General features: G+C 53.8%; 17 non-coding genes across 17 annotated transcripts; 7 read left to right on the top strand and 10 right to left on the bottom strand.

Moving 5' to 3' along the window:
* Positions 1-1217: 1217 nt before the first annotated feature.
* On the bottom strand, positions 1218-1290 carry TRNAR-ACG (transfer RNA arginine (anticodon ACG)). The gene has a single exon. It is a non-coding gene; the product is annotated as a tRNA-Arg (tRNA).
* A 734-nt stretch (positions 1291-2024) lies between these two features.
* On the top strand, positions 2025-2096 carry TRNAE-UUC (transfer RNA glutamic acid (anticodon UUC)). Its single transcript has one exon. It is a non-coding gene; the product is annotated as a tRNA-Glu (tRNA).
* A 505-nt stretch (positions 2097-2601) lies between these two features.
* TRNAR-ACG (transfer RNA arginine (anticodon ACG)) lies at positions 2602-2674 on the bottom strand. The gene has a single exon. It is a non-coding gene; the product is annotated as a tRNA-Arg (tRNA).
* Positions 2675-3408: 734 nt separating this feature from the next.
* On the top strand, positions 3409-3480 carry TRNAE-UUC (transfer RNA glutamic acid (anticodon UUC)). Its single transcript has one exon. It is a non-coding gene; the product is annotated as a tRNA-Glu (tRNA).
* Positions 3481-3985: 505 nt separating this feature from the next.
* Positions 3986-4058, bottom strand: TRNAR-ACG (transfer RNA arginine (anticodon ACG)). The gene has a single exon. It is a non-coding gene; the product is annotated as a tRNA-Arg (tRNA).
* A 734-nt stretch (positions 4059-4792) lies between these two features.
* TRNAE-UUC (transfer RNA glutamic acid (anticodon UUC)) lies at positions 4793-4864 on the top strand. The gene has a single exon. It is a non-coding gene; the product is annotated as a tRNA-Glu (tRNA).
* Positions 4865-5369: 505 nt separating this feature from the next.
* On the bottom strand, positions 5370-5442 carry TRNAR-ACG (transfer RNA arginine (anticodon ACG)). Its single transcript has one exon. It is a non-coding gene; the product is annotated as a tRNA-Arg (tRNA).
* A 734-nt stretch (positions 5443-6176) lies between these two features.
* On the top strand, positions 6177-6247 carry TRNAE-UUC (transfer RNA glutamic acid (anticodon UUC)). Its single transcript has one exon. It is a non-coding gene; the product is annotated as a tRNA-Glu (tRNA).
* A 505-nt stretch (positions 6248-6752) lies between these two features.
* On the bottom strand, positions 6753-6825 carry TRNAR-ACG (transfer RNA arginine (anticodon ACG)). Its single transcript has one exon. It is a non-coding gene; the product is annotated as a tRNA-Arg (tRNA).
* A 734-nt stretch (positions 6826-7559) lies between these two features.
* Positions 7560-7631, top strand: TRNAE-UUC (transfer RNA glutamic acid (anticodon UUC)). Its single transcript has one exon. It is a non-coding gene; the product is annotated as a tRNA-Glu (tRNA).
* Positions 7632-8136: 505 nt separating this feature from the next.
* On the bottom strand, positions 8137-8209 carry TRNAR-ACG (transfer RNA arginine (anticodon ACG)). The gene has a single exon. It is a non-coding gene; the product is annotated as a tRNA-Arg (tRNA).
* Positions 8210-9507: 1298 nt separating this feature from the next.
* Positions 9508-9580, bottom strand: TRNAR-ACG (transfer RNA arginine (anticodon ACG)). The gene has a single exon. It is a non-coding gene; the product is annotated as a tRNA-Arg (tRNA).
* Positions 9581-10314: 734 nt separating this feature from the next.
* On the top strand, positions 10315-10386 carry TRNAE-UUC (transfer RNA glutamic acid (anticodon UUC)). Its single transcript has one exon. It is a non-coding gene; the product is annotated as a tRNA-Glu (tRNA).
* Positions 10387-10891: 505 nt separating this feature from the next.
* TRNAR-ACG (transfer RNA arginine (anticodon ACG)) lies at positions 10892-10964 on the bottom strand. Its single transcript has one exon. It is a non-coding gene; the product is annotated as a tRNA-Arg (tRNA).
* A 734-nt stretch (positions 10965-11698) lies between these two features.
* On the top strand, positions 11699-11770 carry TRNAE-CUC (transfer RNA glutamic acid (anticodon CUC)). Its single transcript has one exon. It is a non-coding gene; the product is annotated as a tRNA-Glu (tRNA).
* Positions 11771-12275: 505 nt separating this feature from the next.
* Positions 12276-12348, bottom strand: TRNAR-ACG (transfer RNA arginine (anticodon ACG)). Its single transcript has one exon. It is a non-coding gene; the product is annotated as a tRNA-Arg (tRNA).
* Positions 12349-13646: 1298 nt separating this feature from the next.
* TRNAR-ACG (transfer RNA arginine (anticodon ACG)) lies at positions 13647-13719 on the bottom strand. Its single transcript has one exon. It is a non-coding gene; the product is annotated as a tRNA-Arg (tRNA).
* Positions 13720-14220: the final 501 nt, after the last annotated feature.

Below are 14220 nucleotides of genomic sequence, written 5' to 3'. Positions count from 1 at the left end.
GAAAATAATGCTACTCTTCATTTCGGAGCTGACTCTCAAGCCGCTTCATCTTCCAGTCCTATCTAGAAAGGAAGGCCCTGAAAAGTTGGCAGCAATTGCAAAGCAGGATTTGCCTTCATTTATTGGGGTTGGGGGGGTGGGGTCAATCGGTCAGGGGCTTACTTCCCCACACACTTCAGGAGCGCCACAGGGACTCTTCTCCAGCCTGCCAATAGGCTGCAGATATTTGCCCCCAGCCAATGCTGCACTTTGGGGGCAAGGGGCAGGTTTCAGGTGGCAAGACGGGCAGCAAAGGGTTAATGAGGCGTGCCCCAGCACTCACGCGCCTCCGAGAGGAACTGCAGACTCTCTTGCCCATTTTAGCAAAAGGGGACCGTCCATCCCTGATAGGGCTCGAACCGCTGCCCTTGGTTCTTGCGTGTTCTCTCAAGCTAGTCATTTTTAGATTGGTCTTGGTATTGTGCTTTGCTTAGCCACTGTAAGCAATGACAGCTCAATACCAGAGCAGCGTAAAGCTTGATTTCTGCCACTGAAAGTGCATCTCGGTCATTTGCGTGGGACACCACCGGTCAAGCTTCTCAAGCATCCTGCCAGTGGTGGACCCATGGGGCACTGCTCTCAGGATCTCCATAACCTGCTTCTTGCTGACAGCCTCCCATATGGTCTAGCGGTTAGGATTCCTGGTTTTCACCCAGGCGGCCCGGTATGGGAAGACTAGCCTTTTCTACATAGAACTCCCGATTCCGTTTCTGTTGCATTTACATTTTGAGAAAAGCCTGAATTTCCCCACATTGTTTCCCTTGGGGCCCCGGCGGCCCCATGCAGTCTGTCCGTGTTTCAGGCTCCCGATTCCTCAGTATGAGGGCTGGACTTGCAAGAAGAAGGGCCGACTACAAGCGGCTTGGGTATGAGGTGCATACCAATGTCTGCGGCTTTCATACCCGAGATCTCGTCTGCACCCACCTTTGAGGCGTGACGTGTCCCCCGCACCCCCCGTCAAGAGAGCAACGGTGGGACCACATTTGGAAAACAGGCCGCCTTGCATTGAAACCGTTGCTGCAAGACGTTAAAGGCCAGAGGAAAGAAGGGCGCCCTGACAGACCGTCATTTCCGCTGACCTCGAGTGTTAAGCGTTCAGTACCTCGGCCAAGGCTAGGGAGAAGACAGAGACTACGCAATCACAATTGGGGTTAAATTAAAAACAAAACGCGCTTCCCCGAGCCAGGTAGGAGTCGAACCTACAATCTTCTGATCCGTAGTCAGACGCGTTATCCATTGCGCCACTGGCCCTCGTGGGTCTGCGCATACCCCTATCCTTCCACAAAAGGGAGGTGCTGTGCTTGCCCCCTCCCCACATTACACAGCTCTTTAGAAAATAATGCTACTCTTCATTTCGGAGCTGACTCTCAAGCCGCTTCATCTTCCAGTCCTATCTAGAAAGGAAGGCCCTGAAAAGTTGGCAGCAATTGCAAAGCAGGATTTGCCTTCATTTATTGGGGTTGGGGGGGTGGGGTCAATCGGTCAGGGGCTTACTTCCCCACACACTTCAGGAGCGCCACAGGGACTCTTCTCCAGCCTGCCAATAGGCTGCAGATATTTGCCCCCAGCCAATGCTGCACTTTGGGGGCAAGGGGCAGGTTTCAGGTGGCAAGACGGGCAGCAAAGGGTTAATGAGGCGTGCCCCAGCACTCACGCGCCTCCGAGAGGAACTGCAGACTCTCTTGCCCATTTTAGCAAAAGGGGACCGTCCATCCCTGATAGGGCTCGAACCGCTGCCCTTGGTTCTTGCGTGTTCTCTCAAGCTAGTCATTTTTAGATTGGTCTTGGTATTGTGCTTTGCTTAGCCACTGTAAGCAATGACAGCTCAATACCAGAGCAGCGTAAAGCTTGATTTCTGCCACTGAAAGTGCATCTCGGTCATTTGCGTGGGACACCACCGGTCAAGCTTCTCAAGCATCCTGCCAGTGGTGGACCCATGGGGCACTGCTCTCAGGATCTCCATAACCTGCTTCTTGCTGACAGCCTCCCATATGGTCTAGCGGTTAGGATTCCTGGTTTTCACCCAGGCGGCCCGGGTTCGACTCCCGGTATGGGAAGACTAGCCTTTTCTACATAGAACTCCCGATTCCGTTTCTGTTGCATTTACATTTTGAGAAAAGCCTGAATTTCCCCACATTGTTTCCCTTGGGGCCCCGGCGGCCCCATGCAGTCTGTCCGTGTTTCAGGCTCCCGATTCCTCAGTATGAGGGCTGGACTTGCAAGAAGAAGGGCCGACTACAAGCGGCTTGGGTATGAGGTGCATACCAATGTCTGCGGCTTTCATACCCGAGATCTCGTCTGCACCCACCTTTGAGGCGTGACGTGTCCCCCGCACCCCCCGTCAAGAGAGCAACGGTGGGACCACATTTGGAAAACAGGCCGCCTTGCATTGAAACCGTTGCTGCAAGACGTTAAAGGCCAGAGGAAAGAAGGGCGCCCTGACAGACCGTCATTTCCGCTGACCTCGAGTGTTAAGCGTTCAGTACCTCGGCCAAGGCTAGGGAGAAGACAGAGACTACGCAATCACAATTGGGGTTAAATTAAAAACAAAACGCGCTTCCCCGAGCCAGGTAGGAGTCGAACCTACAATCTTCTGATCCGTAGTCAGACGCGTTATCCGTTGCGCCACTGGCCCTCGTGGGTCTGCGCATACCCCTATCCTTCCACAAAAGGGAGGTGCTGTGCTTGCCCCCTCCCCACATTACACAGCTCTTTAGAAAATAATGCTACTCTTCATTTCGGAGCTGACTCTCAAGCCGCTTCATCTTCCAGTCCTATCTAGAAAGGAAGGCCCTGAAAAGTTGGCAGCAATTGCAAAGCAGGATTTGCCTTCATTTATTGGGGTTGGGGGGGTGGGGTCAATCGGTCAGGGGCTTACTTCCCCACACACTTCAGGAGCGCCACAGGGACTCTTCTCCAGCCTGCCAATAGGCTGCAGATATTTGCCCCCAGCCAATGCTGCACTTTGGGGGCAAGGGGCAGGTTTCAGGTGGCAAGACGGGCAGCAAAGGGTTAATGAGGCGTGCCCCAGCACTCACGCGCCTCCGAGAGGAACTGCAGACTCTCTTGCCCATTTTAGCAAAAGGGGACCGTCCATCCCTGATAGGGCTCGAACCGCTGCCCTTGGTTCTTGCGTGTTCTCTCAAGCTAGTCATTTTTAGATTGGTCTTGGTATTGTGCTTTGCTTAGCCACTGTAAGCAATGACAGCTCAATACCAGAGCAGCGTAAAGCTTGATTTCTGCCACTGAAAGTGCATCTCGGTCATTTGCGTGGGACACCACCGGTCAAGCTTCTCAAGCATCCTGCCAGTGGTGGACCCATGGGGCACTGCTCTCAGGATCTCCATAACCTGCTTCTTGCTGACAGCCTCCCATATGGTCTAGCGGTTAGGATTCCTGGTTTTCACCCAGGCGGCCCGGGTTCTACTCCCGGTATGGGAAGACTAGCCTTTTCTACATAGAACTCCCGATTCCGTTTCTGTTGCATTTACATTTTGAGAAAAGCCTGAATTTCCCCACATTGTTTCCCTTGGGGCCCCGGCGGCCCCATGCAGTCTGTCCGTGTTTCAGGCTCCCGATTCCTCAGTATGAGGGCTGGACTTGCAAGAAGAAGGGCCGACTACAAGCGGCTTGGGTATGAGGTGCATACCAATGTCTGCGGCTTTCATACCCGAGATCTCGTCTGCACCCACCTTTGAGGCGTGACGTGTCCCCCGCACCCCCCGTCAAGAGAGCAACGGTGGGACCACATTTGGAAAACAGGCCGCCTTGCATTGAAACCGTTGCTGCAAGACGTTAAAGGCCAGAGGAAAGAAGGGCGCCCTGACAGACCGTCATTTCCGCTGACCTCGAGTGTTAAGCGTTCAGTACCTCGGCCAAGGCTAGGGAGAAGACAGAGACTACGCAATCACAATTGGGGTTAAATTAAAAACAAAACGCGCTTCCCCGAGCCAGGTAGGAGTCGAACCTACAATCTTCTGATCCGTAGTCAGACGCGTTATCCATTGCGCCACTGGCCCTCGTGGGTCTGCGCATACCCCTATCCTTCCACAAAAGGGAGGTGCTGTGCTTGCCCCCTCCCCACATTACACAGCTCTTTAGAAAATAATGCTACTCTTCATTTCGGAGCTGACTCTCAAGCCGCTTCATCTTCCAGTCCTATCTAGAAAGGAAGGCCCTGAAAAGTTGGCAGCAATTGCAAAGCAGGATTTGCCTTCATTTATTGGGGTTGGGGGGGTGGGGTCAATCGGTCAGGGGCTTACTTCCCCACACACTTCAGGAGCGCCACAGGGACTCTTCTCCAGCCTGCCAATAGGCTGCAGATATTTGCCCCCAGCCAATGCTGCACTTTGGGGGCAAGGGGCAGGTTTCAGGTGGCAAGACGGGCAGCAAAGGGTTAATGAGGCGTGCCCCAGCACTCACGCGCCTCCGAGAGGAACTGCAGACTCTCTTGCCCATTTTAGCAAAAGGGGACCGTCCATCCCTGATAGGGCTCGAACCGCTGCCCTTGGTTCTTGCGTGTTCTCTCAAGCTAGTCATTTTTAGATTGGTCTTGGTATTGTGCTTTGCTTAGCCACTGTAAGCAATGACAGCTCAATACCAGAGCAGCGTAAAGCTTGATTTCTGCCACTGAAAGTGCATCTCGGTCATTTGCGTGGGACACCACCGGTCAAGCTTCTCAAGCATCCTGCCAGTGGTGGACCCATGGGGCACTGCTCTCAGGATCTCCATAACCTGCTTCTTGCTGACAGCCTCCCATATGGTCTAGCGGTTAGGATTCCTGGTTTTCACCCAGGCGGCCCGGGTTCGACTCCCGGTATGGGAAGACTAGCCTTTTCTACATAGAACTCCCGATTCCGTTTCTGTTGCATTTACATTTTGAGAAAAGCCTGAATTTCCCCACATTGTTTCCCTTGGGGCCCCGGCGGCCCCATGCAGTCTGTCCGTGTTTCAGGCTCCCGATTCCTCAGTATGAGGGCTGGACTTGCAAGAAGAAGGGCCGACTACAAGCGGCTTGGGTATGAGGTGCATACCAATGTCTGCGGCTTTCATACCCGAGATCTCGTCTGCACCCACCTTTGAGGCGTGACGTGTCCCCCGCACCCCCCGTCAAGAGAGCAACGGTGGGACCACATTTGGAAAACAGGCCGCCTTGCATTGAAACCGTTGCTGCAAGACGTTAAAGGCCAGAGGAAAGAAGGGCGCCCTGACAGACCGTCATTTCCGCTGACCTCGAGTGTTAAGCGTTCAGTACCTCGGCCAAGGCTAGGGAGAAGACAGAGACTACGCAATCACAATTGGGGTTAAATTAAAAACAAAACGCGCTTCCCCGAGCCAGGTAGGAGTCGAACCTACAATCTTCTGATCCGTAGTCAGACGCGTTATCCATTGCGCCACTGGCCCTCGTGGGTCTGCGCATACCCCTATCCTTCCACAAAAGGGAGGTGCTGTGCTTGCCCCCTCCCCACATTACACAGCTCTTTAGAAAATAATGCTACTCTTCATTTCGGAGCTGACTCTCAAGCCGCTTCATCTTCCAGTCCTATCTAGAAAGGAAGGCCCTGAAAAGTTGGCAGCAATTGCAAAGCAGGATTTGCCTTCATTTATTGGGGTTGGGGGGGTGGGGTCAATCGGTCAGGGGCTTACTTCCCCACACACTTCAGGAGCGCCACAGGGACTCTTCTCCAGCCTGCCAATAGGCTGCAGATATTTGCCCCCAGCCAATGCTGCACTTTGGGGGCAAGGGGCAGGTTTCAGGTGGCAAGACGGGCAGCAAAGGGTTAATGAGGCGTGCCCCAGCACTCACGCGCCTCCGAGAGGAACTGCAGACTCTCTTGCCCATTTTAGCAAAAGGGGACCGTCCATCCCTGATAGGGCTCGAACCGCTGCCCTTGGTTCTTGCGTGTTCTCTCAAGCTAGTCATTTTTAGATTGGTCTTGGTATTGTGCTTTGCTTAGCCACTGTAAGCAATGACAGCTCAATACCAGAGCAGCGTAAAGCTTGATTTCTGCCACTGAAAGTGCATCTCGGTCATTTGCGTGGGACACCACCGGTCAAGCTTCTCAAGCATCCTGCCAGTGGTGGACCCATGGGGCACTGCTCTCAGGATCTCCATAACCTGCTTCTTGCTGACAGCCTCCCATATGGTCTAGCGGTTAGGATTCCTGGTTTTCACCCAGGCGGCCCGGTTCGACTCCCGGTATGGGAAGACTAGCCTTTTCTACATAGAACTCCCGATTCCGTTTCTGTTGCATTTACATTTTGAGAAAAGCCTGAATTTCCCCACATTGTTTCCCTTGGGGCCCCGGCGGCCCCATGCAGTCTGTCCGTGTTTCAGGCTCCCGATTCCTCAGTATGAGGGCTGGACTTGCAAGAAGAAGGGCCGACTACAAGCGGCTTGGGTATGAGGTGCATACCAATGTCTGCGGCTTTCATACCCGAGATCTCGTCTGCACCCACCTTTGAGGCGTGACGTGTCCCCCGCACCCCCCGTCAAGAGAGCAACGGTGGGACCACATTTGGAAAACAGGCCGCCTTGCATTGAAACCGTTGCTGCAAGACGTTAAAGGCCAGAGGAAAGAAGGGCGCCCTGACAGACCGTCATTTCCGCTGACCTCGAGTGTTAAGCGTTCAGTACCTCGGCCAAGGCTAGGGAGAAGACAGAGACTACGCAATCACAATTGGGGTTAAATTAAAAACAAAACGCGCTTCCCCGAGCCAGGTAGGAGTCGAACCTACAATCTTCTGATCCGTAGTCAGACGCGTTATCCATTGCGCCACTGGCCCTCGTGGGTCTGCGCATACCCCTATCCTTCCACAAAAGGGAGGTGCTGTGCTTGCCCCCTCCCCACATTACACAGCTCTTTAGAAAATAATGCTACTCTTCATTTCGGAGCTGACTCTCAAGCCGCTTCATCTTCCAGTCCTATCTAGAAAGGAAGGCCCTGAAAAGTTGGCAGCAATTGCAAAGCAGGATTTGCCTTCATTTATTGGGGTTGGGGGGGTGGGGTCAATCGGTCAGGGGCTTACTTCCCCACACACTTCAGGAGCGCCACAGGGACTCTTCTCCAGCCTGCCAATAGGCTGCAGATATTTGCCCCCAGCCAATGCTGCACTTTGGGGGCAAGGGGCAGGTTTCAGGTGGCAAGACGGGCAGCAAAGGGTTAATGAGGCGTGCCCCAGCACTCACGCGCCTCCGAGAGGAACTGCAGACTCTCTTGCCCATTTTAGCAAAAGGGGACCGTCCATCCCTGATAGGGCTCGAACCGCTGCCCTTGGTTCTTGCGTGTTCTCTCAAGCTAGTCATTTTTAGATTGGTCTTGGTATTGTGCTTTGCTTAGCCACTGTAAGCAATGACAGCTCAATACCAGAGCAGCGTAAAGCTTGATTTCTGCCACTGAAAGTGCATCTCGGTCATTTGCGTGGGACACCACCGGTCAAGCTTCTCAAGCATCCTGCCAGTGGTGGACCCATGGGGCACTGCTCTCAGGATCTCCATAACCTGCTTCTTGCTGACAGCCTCCCATATGGTCTAGCGGTTAGGATTCCTGGTTTTCACCCAGGCGGCCCGGGTTCGACTCCCGGTATGGGAAGACTAGCCTTTTCTACATAGAACTCCCGATTCCGTTTCTGTTGCATTTACATTTTGAGAAAAGCCTGAATTTCCCCACATTGTTTCCCTTGGGGCCCCGGCGGCCCCATGCAGTCTGTCCGTGTTTCAGGCTCCCGATTCCTCAGTATGAGGGCTGGACTTGCAAGAAGAAGGGCCGACTACAAGCGGCTTGGGTATGAGGTGCATACCAATGTCTGCGGCTTTCATACCCGAGATCTCGTCTGCACCCACCTTTGAGGCGTGACGTGTCCCCCGCACCCCCCGTCAAGAGAGCAACGGTGGGACCACATTTGGAAAACAGGCCGCCTTGCATTGAAACCGTTGCTGCAAGACGTTAAAGGCCAGAGGAAAGAAGGGCGCCCTGACAGACCGTCATTTCCGCTGACCTCGAGTGTTAAGCGTTCAGTACCTCGGCCAAGGCTAGGGAGAAGACAGAGACTACGCAATCACAATTGGGGTTAAATTAAAAACAAAACGCGCTTCCCCGAGCCAGGTAGGAGTCGAACCTACAATCTTCTGATCCGTAGTCAGACGCGTTATCCATTGCGCCACTGGCCCTCGTGGGTCTGCGCATACCCCTATCCTTCCACAAAAGGGAGGTGCTGTGCTTGCCCCCTCCCCACATTACACAGCTCTTTAGAAAATAATGCTACTCTTCATTTCGGAGCTGACTCTCAAGCCGCTTCATCTTCCAGTCCTATCTAGAAAGGAAGGCCCTGAAAAGTTGGCAGCAATTGCAAAGCAGGATTTGCCTTCATTTATTGGGGTTGGGGGGGTGGGGTCAATCGGTCAGGGGCTTACTTCCCCACACACTTCAGGAGCGCCACAGGGACTCTTCTCCAGCCTGCCAATAGGCTGCAGATATTTGCCCCCAGCCAATGCTGCACTTTGGGGGCAAGGGGCAGGTTTCAGGTGGCAAGACGGGCAGCAAAGGGTTAATGAGGCGTGCCCCAGCACTCACGCGCCTCCGAGAGGAACTGCAGACTCTCTTGCCCATTTTAGCAAAAGGGGACCGTCCATCCCTGATAGGGCTCGAACCGCTGCCCTTGGTTCTTGCGTGTTCTCTCAAGCTAGTCATTTTTAGATTGGTCTTGGTATTGTGCTTTGCTTAGCCACTGTAAGCAATGACAGCTCAATACCAGAGCAGCGTAAAGCTTGATTTCTGCCACTGAAAGTGCATCTCGGTCATTTGCGTGGGACACCACCGGTCAAGCTTCTCAAGCATCCTGCCAGTGGTGGACCCATGGGGCACTGCTCTCAGGATCTCCATAACCTGCTTCTTGCTGACAGCCTCCCATATGGTCTAGCGGTTAGGATTCCTGGTTTTCACCCAGGCGGCCCGGTATGGGAAGACTAGCCTTTTCTACATAGAACTCCCGATTCCGTTTCTGTTGCATTTACATTTTGAGAAAAGCCTGAATTTCCCCACATTGTTTCCCTTGGGGCCCCGGCGGCCCCATGCAGTCTGTCCGTGTTTCAGGCTCCCGATTCCTCAGTATGAGGGCTGGACTTGCAAGAAGAAGGGCCGACTACAAGCGGCTTGGGTATGAGGTGCATACCAATGTCTGCGGCTTTCATACCCGAGATCTCGTCTGCACCCACCTTTGAGGCGTGACGTGTCCCCCGCACCCCCCGTCAAGAGAGCAACGGTGGGACCACATTTGGAAAACAGGCCGCCTTGCATTGAAACCGTTGCTGCAAGACGTTAAAGGCCAGAGGAAAGAAGGGCGCCCTGACAGACCGTCATTTCCGCTGACCTCGAGTGTTAAGCGTTCAGTACCTCGGCCAAGGCTAGGGAGAAGACAGAGACTACGCAATCACAATTGGGGTTAAATTAAAAACAAAACGCGCTTCCCCGAGCCAGGTAGGAGTCGAACCTACAATCTTCTGATCCGTAGTCAGACGCGTTATCCATTGCGCCACTGGCCCTCGTGGGTCTGCGCATACCCCTATCCTTCCACAAAAGGGAGGTGCTGTGCTTGCCCCCTCCCCACATTACACAGCTCTTTAGAAAATAATGCTACTCTTCATTTCGGAGCTGACTCTCAAGCCGCTTCATCTTCCAGTCCTATCTAGAAAGGAAGGCCCTGAAAAGTTGGCAGCAATTGCAAAGCAGGATTTGCCTTCATTTATTGGGGTTGGGGGGGTGGGGTCAATCGGTCAGGGGCTTACTTCCCCACACACTTCAGGAGCGCCACAGGGACTCTTCTCCAGCCTGCCAATAGGCTGCAGATATTTGCCCCCAGCCAATGCTGCACTTTGGGGGCAAGGGGCAGGTTTCAGGTGGCAAGACGGGCAGCAAAGGGTTAATGAGGCGTGCCCCAGCACTCACGCGCCTCCGAGAGGAACTGCAGACTCTCTTGCCCATTTTAGCAAAAGGGGACCGTCCATCCCTGATAGGGCTCGAACCGCTGCCCTTGGTTCTTGCGTGTTCTCTCAAGCTAGTCATTTTTAGATTGGTCTTGGTATTGTGCTTTGCTTAGCCACTGTAAGCAATGACAGCTCAATACCAGAGCAGCGTAAAGCTTGATTTCTGCCACTGAAAGTGCATCTCGGTCATTTGCGTGGGACACCACCGGTCAAGCTTCTCAAGCATCCTGCCAGTGGTGGACCCATGGGGCACTGCTCTCAGGATCTCCATAACCTGCTTCTTGCTGACAGCCTCCCATATGGTCTAGCGGTTAGGATTCCTGGTTTTCACCCAGGCGGCCCGGGTTCGACTCCCGGTATGGGAAGACTAGCCTTTTCTACATAGAACTCCCGATTCCGTTTCTGTTGCATTTACATTTTGAGAAAAGCCTGAATTTCCCCACATTGTTTCCCTTGGGGCCCCGGCGGCCCCATGCAGTCTGTCCGTGTTTCAGGCTCCCGATTCCTCAGTATGAGGGCTGGACTTGCAAGAAGAAGGGCCGACTACAAGCGGCTTGGGTATGAGGTGCATACCAATGTCTGCGGCTTTCATACCCGAGATCTCGTCTGCACCCACCTTTGAGGCGTGACGTGTCCCCCGCACCCCCCGTCAAGAGAGCAACGGTGGGACCACATTTGGAAAACAGGCCGCCTTGCATTGAAACCGTTGCTGCAAGACGTTAAAGGCCAGAGGAAAGAAGGGCGCCCTGACAGACCGTCATTTCCGCTGACCTCGAGTGTTAAGCGTTCAGTACCTCGGCCAAGGCTAGGGAGAAGACAGAGACTACGCAATCACAATTGGGGTTAAATTAAAAACAAAACGCGCTTCCCCGAGCCAGGTAGGAGTCGAACCTACAATCTTCTGATCCGTAGTCAGACGCGTTATCCATTGCGCCACTGGCCCTCGTGGGTCTGCGCATACCCCTATCCTTCCACAAAAGGGAGGTGCTGTGCTTGCCCCCTCCCCACATTACACAGCTCTTTAGAAAATAATGCTACTCTTCATTTCGGAGCTGACTCTCAAGCCGCTTCATCTTCCAGTCCTATCTAGAAAGGAAGGCCCTGAAAAGTTGGCAGCAATTGCAAAGCAGGATTTGCCTTCATTTATTGGGGTTGGGGGGGTGGGGTCAATCGGTCAGGGGCTTACTTCCCCACACACTTCAGGAGCGCCACAGGGACTCTTCTCCAGCCTGCCAATAGGCTGCAGATATTTGCCCCCAGCCAATGCTGCACTTTGGGGGCAAGGGGCAGGTTTCAGGTGGCAAGACGGGCAGCAAAGGGTTAATGAGGCGTGCCCCAGCACTCACGCGCCTCCGAGAGGAACTGCAGACTCTCTTGCCCATTTTAGCAAAAGGGGACCGTCCATCCCTGATAGGGCTCGAACCGCTGCCCTTGGTTCTTGCGTGTTCTCTCAAGCTAGTCATTTTTAGATTGGTCTTGGTATTGTGCTTTGCTTAGCCACTGTAAGCAATGACAGCTCAATACCAGAGCAGCGTAAAGCTTGATTTCTGCCACTGAAAGTGCATCTCGGTCATTTGTGTGGGACACCACCGGTCAAGCTTCTCAAGCATCCTGCCAGTGGTGGACCCATGGGGCACTGCTCTCAGGATCTCCATAACCTGCTTCTTGCTGACAGCCTCCCATATGGTCTAGCGGTTAGGATTCCTGGTTCTCACCCAGGCGGCCCGGGTTCGACTCCCGGTATGGGAAGACTAGCCTTTTCTACATAGAACTCCCGATTCCGTTTCTGTTGCATTTACATTTTGAGAAAAGCCTGAATTTCCCCACATTGTTTCCCTTGGGGCCCCGGCGGCCCCATGCAGTCTGTCCGTGTTTCAGGCTCCCGATTCCTCAGTATGAGGGCTGGACTTGCAAGAAGAAGGGCCGACTACAAGCGGCTTGGGTATGAGGTGCATACCAATGTCTGCGGCTTTCATACCCGAGATCTCGTCTGCACCCACCTTTGAGGCGTGACGTGTCCCCCGCACCCCCCGTCAAGAGAGCAACGGTGGGACCACATTTGGAAAACAGGCCGCCTTGCATTGAAACCGTTGCTGCAAGACGTTAAAGGCCAGAGGAAAGAAGGGCGCCCTGACAGACCGTCATTTCCGCTGACCTCGAGTGTTAAGCGTTCAGTACCTCGGCCAAGGCGAGGGAGAAGACAGAGACTACGCAATCACAATTGGGGTTAAATTAAAAACAAAACGCGCTTCCCCGAGCCAGGTAGGAGTCGAACCTACAATCTTCTGATCCGTAGTCAGACGCGTTATCCATTGCGCCACTGGCCCTCGTGGGTCTGCGCATACCCCTATCCTTCCACAAAAGGGAGGTGCTGTGCTTGCCCCCTCCCCACATTACACAGCTCTTTAGAAAATAATGCTACTCTTCATTTCGGAGCTGACTCTCAAGCCGCTTCATCTTCCAGTCCTATCTAGAAAGGAAGGCCCTGAAAAGTTGGCAGCAATTGCAAAGCAGGATTTGCCTTCATTTATTGGGGTTGGGGGGGTGGGGTCAATCGGTCAGGGGCTTACTTCCCCACACACTTCAGGAGCGCCACAGGGACTCTTCTCCAGCCTGCCAATAGGCTGCAGATATTTGCCCCCAGCCAATGCTGCACTTTGGGGGCAAGGGGCAGGTTTCAGGTGGCAAGACGGGCAGCAAAGGGTTAATGAGGCGTGCCCCAGCACTCACGCGCCTCCGAGAGGAACTGCAGACTCTCTTGCCCATTTTAGCAAAAGGGGACCGTCCATCCCTGATAGGGCTCGAACCGCTGCCCTTGGTTCTTGCGTGTTCTCTCAAGCTAGTCATTTTTAGATTGGTCTTGGTATTGTGCTTTGCTTAGCCACTGTAAGCAATGACAGCTCAATACCAGAGCAGCGTAAAGCTTGATTTCTGCCACTGAAAGTGCATCTCGGTCATTTGCGTGGGACACCACCGGTCAAGCTTCTCAAGCATCCTGCCAGTGGTGGACCCATGGGGCACTGCTCTCAGGATCTCCATAACCTGCTTCTTGCTGACAGCCTCCCATATGGTCTAGCGGTTAGGATTCCTGGTTTTCACCCAGGCGGCCCGGTATGGGAAGACTAGCCTTTTCTACATAGAACTCCCGATTCCGTTTCTGTTGCATTTACATTTTGAGAAAAGCCTGAATTTCCCCACATTGTTTCCCTTGGGGCCCCGGCGGCCCCATGCAGTCTGTCCGTGTTTCAGGCTCCCGATTCCTCAGTATGAGGGCTGGACTTGCAAGAAGAAGGGCCGACTACAAGCGGCTTGGGTATGAGGTGCATACCAATGTCTGCGGCTTTCATACCCGAGATCTCGTCTGCACCCACCTTTGAGGCGTGACGTGTCCCCCGCACCCCCCGTCAAGAGAGCAACGGTGGGACCACATTTGGAAAACAGGCCGCCTTGCATTGAAACCGTTGCTGCAAGACGTTAAAGGCCAGAGGAAAGAAGGGCGCCCTGACAGACCGTCATTTCCGCTGACCTCGAGTGTTAAGCGTTCAGTACCTCGGCCAAGGCTAGGGAGAAGACAGAGACTACGCAATCACAATTGGGGTTAAATTAAAAACAAAACGCGCTTCCCCGAGCCAGGTAGGAGTCGAACCTACAATCTTCTGATCCGTAGTCAGACGCGTTATCCATTGCGCCACTGGCCCTCGTGGGTCTGCGCATACCCCTATCCTTCCACAAAAGGGAGGTGCTGTGCTTGCCCCCTCCCCACATTACACAGCTCTTTAGAAAATAATGCTACTCTTCATTTCGGAGCTGACTCTCAAGCCGCTTCATCTTCCAGTCCTATCTAGAAAGGAAGGCCCTGAAAAGTTGGCAGCAATTGCAAAGCAGGATTTGCCTTCATTTATTGGGGTTGGGGGGGTGGGGTCAATCGGTCAGGGGCTTACTTCCCCACACACTTCAGGAGCGCCACAGGGACTCTTCTCCAGCCTGCCAATAGGCTGCAGATATTTGCCCCCAGCCAATGCTGCACTTTGGGGGCAAGGGGCAGGTTTCAGGTGGCAAGACGGGCAGCAAAGGGTTAATGAGGCGTGCCCCAGCACTCACGCGCCTCCGAGAGGAACTGCAGACTCTCTTGCCCATTTTAGCAAAAGGGGACCGTCCATCCCTGATAGGGCTCGAACCGCTGCCCTTGGTTCTTGCGT

The sequence above is a fragment of the Ambystoma mexicanum genome, chromosome 4p (assembly GCF_040938575.1).
Source record: "Ambystoma mexicanum isolate Mex_15411 chromosome 4p, UKY_AmexF1_1, whole genome shotgun sequence".
Taxonomy (NCBI): Eukaryota; Metazoa; Chordata; class Amphibia; order Caudata; family Ambystomatidae; genus Ambystoma; species Ambystoma mexicanum.
Note: the sequence above shows the minus strand (reverse complement) of the source record. Positions and strands in the feature narration are given on the sequence as shown.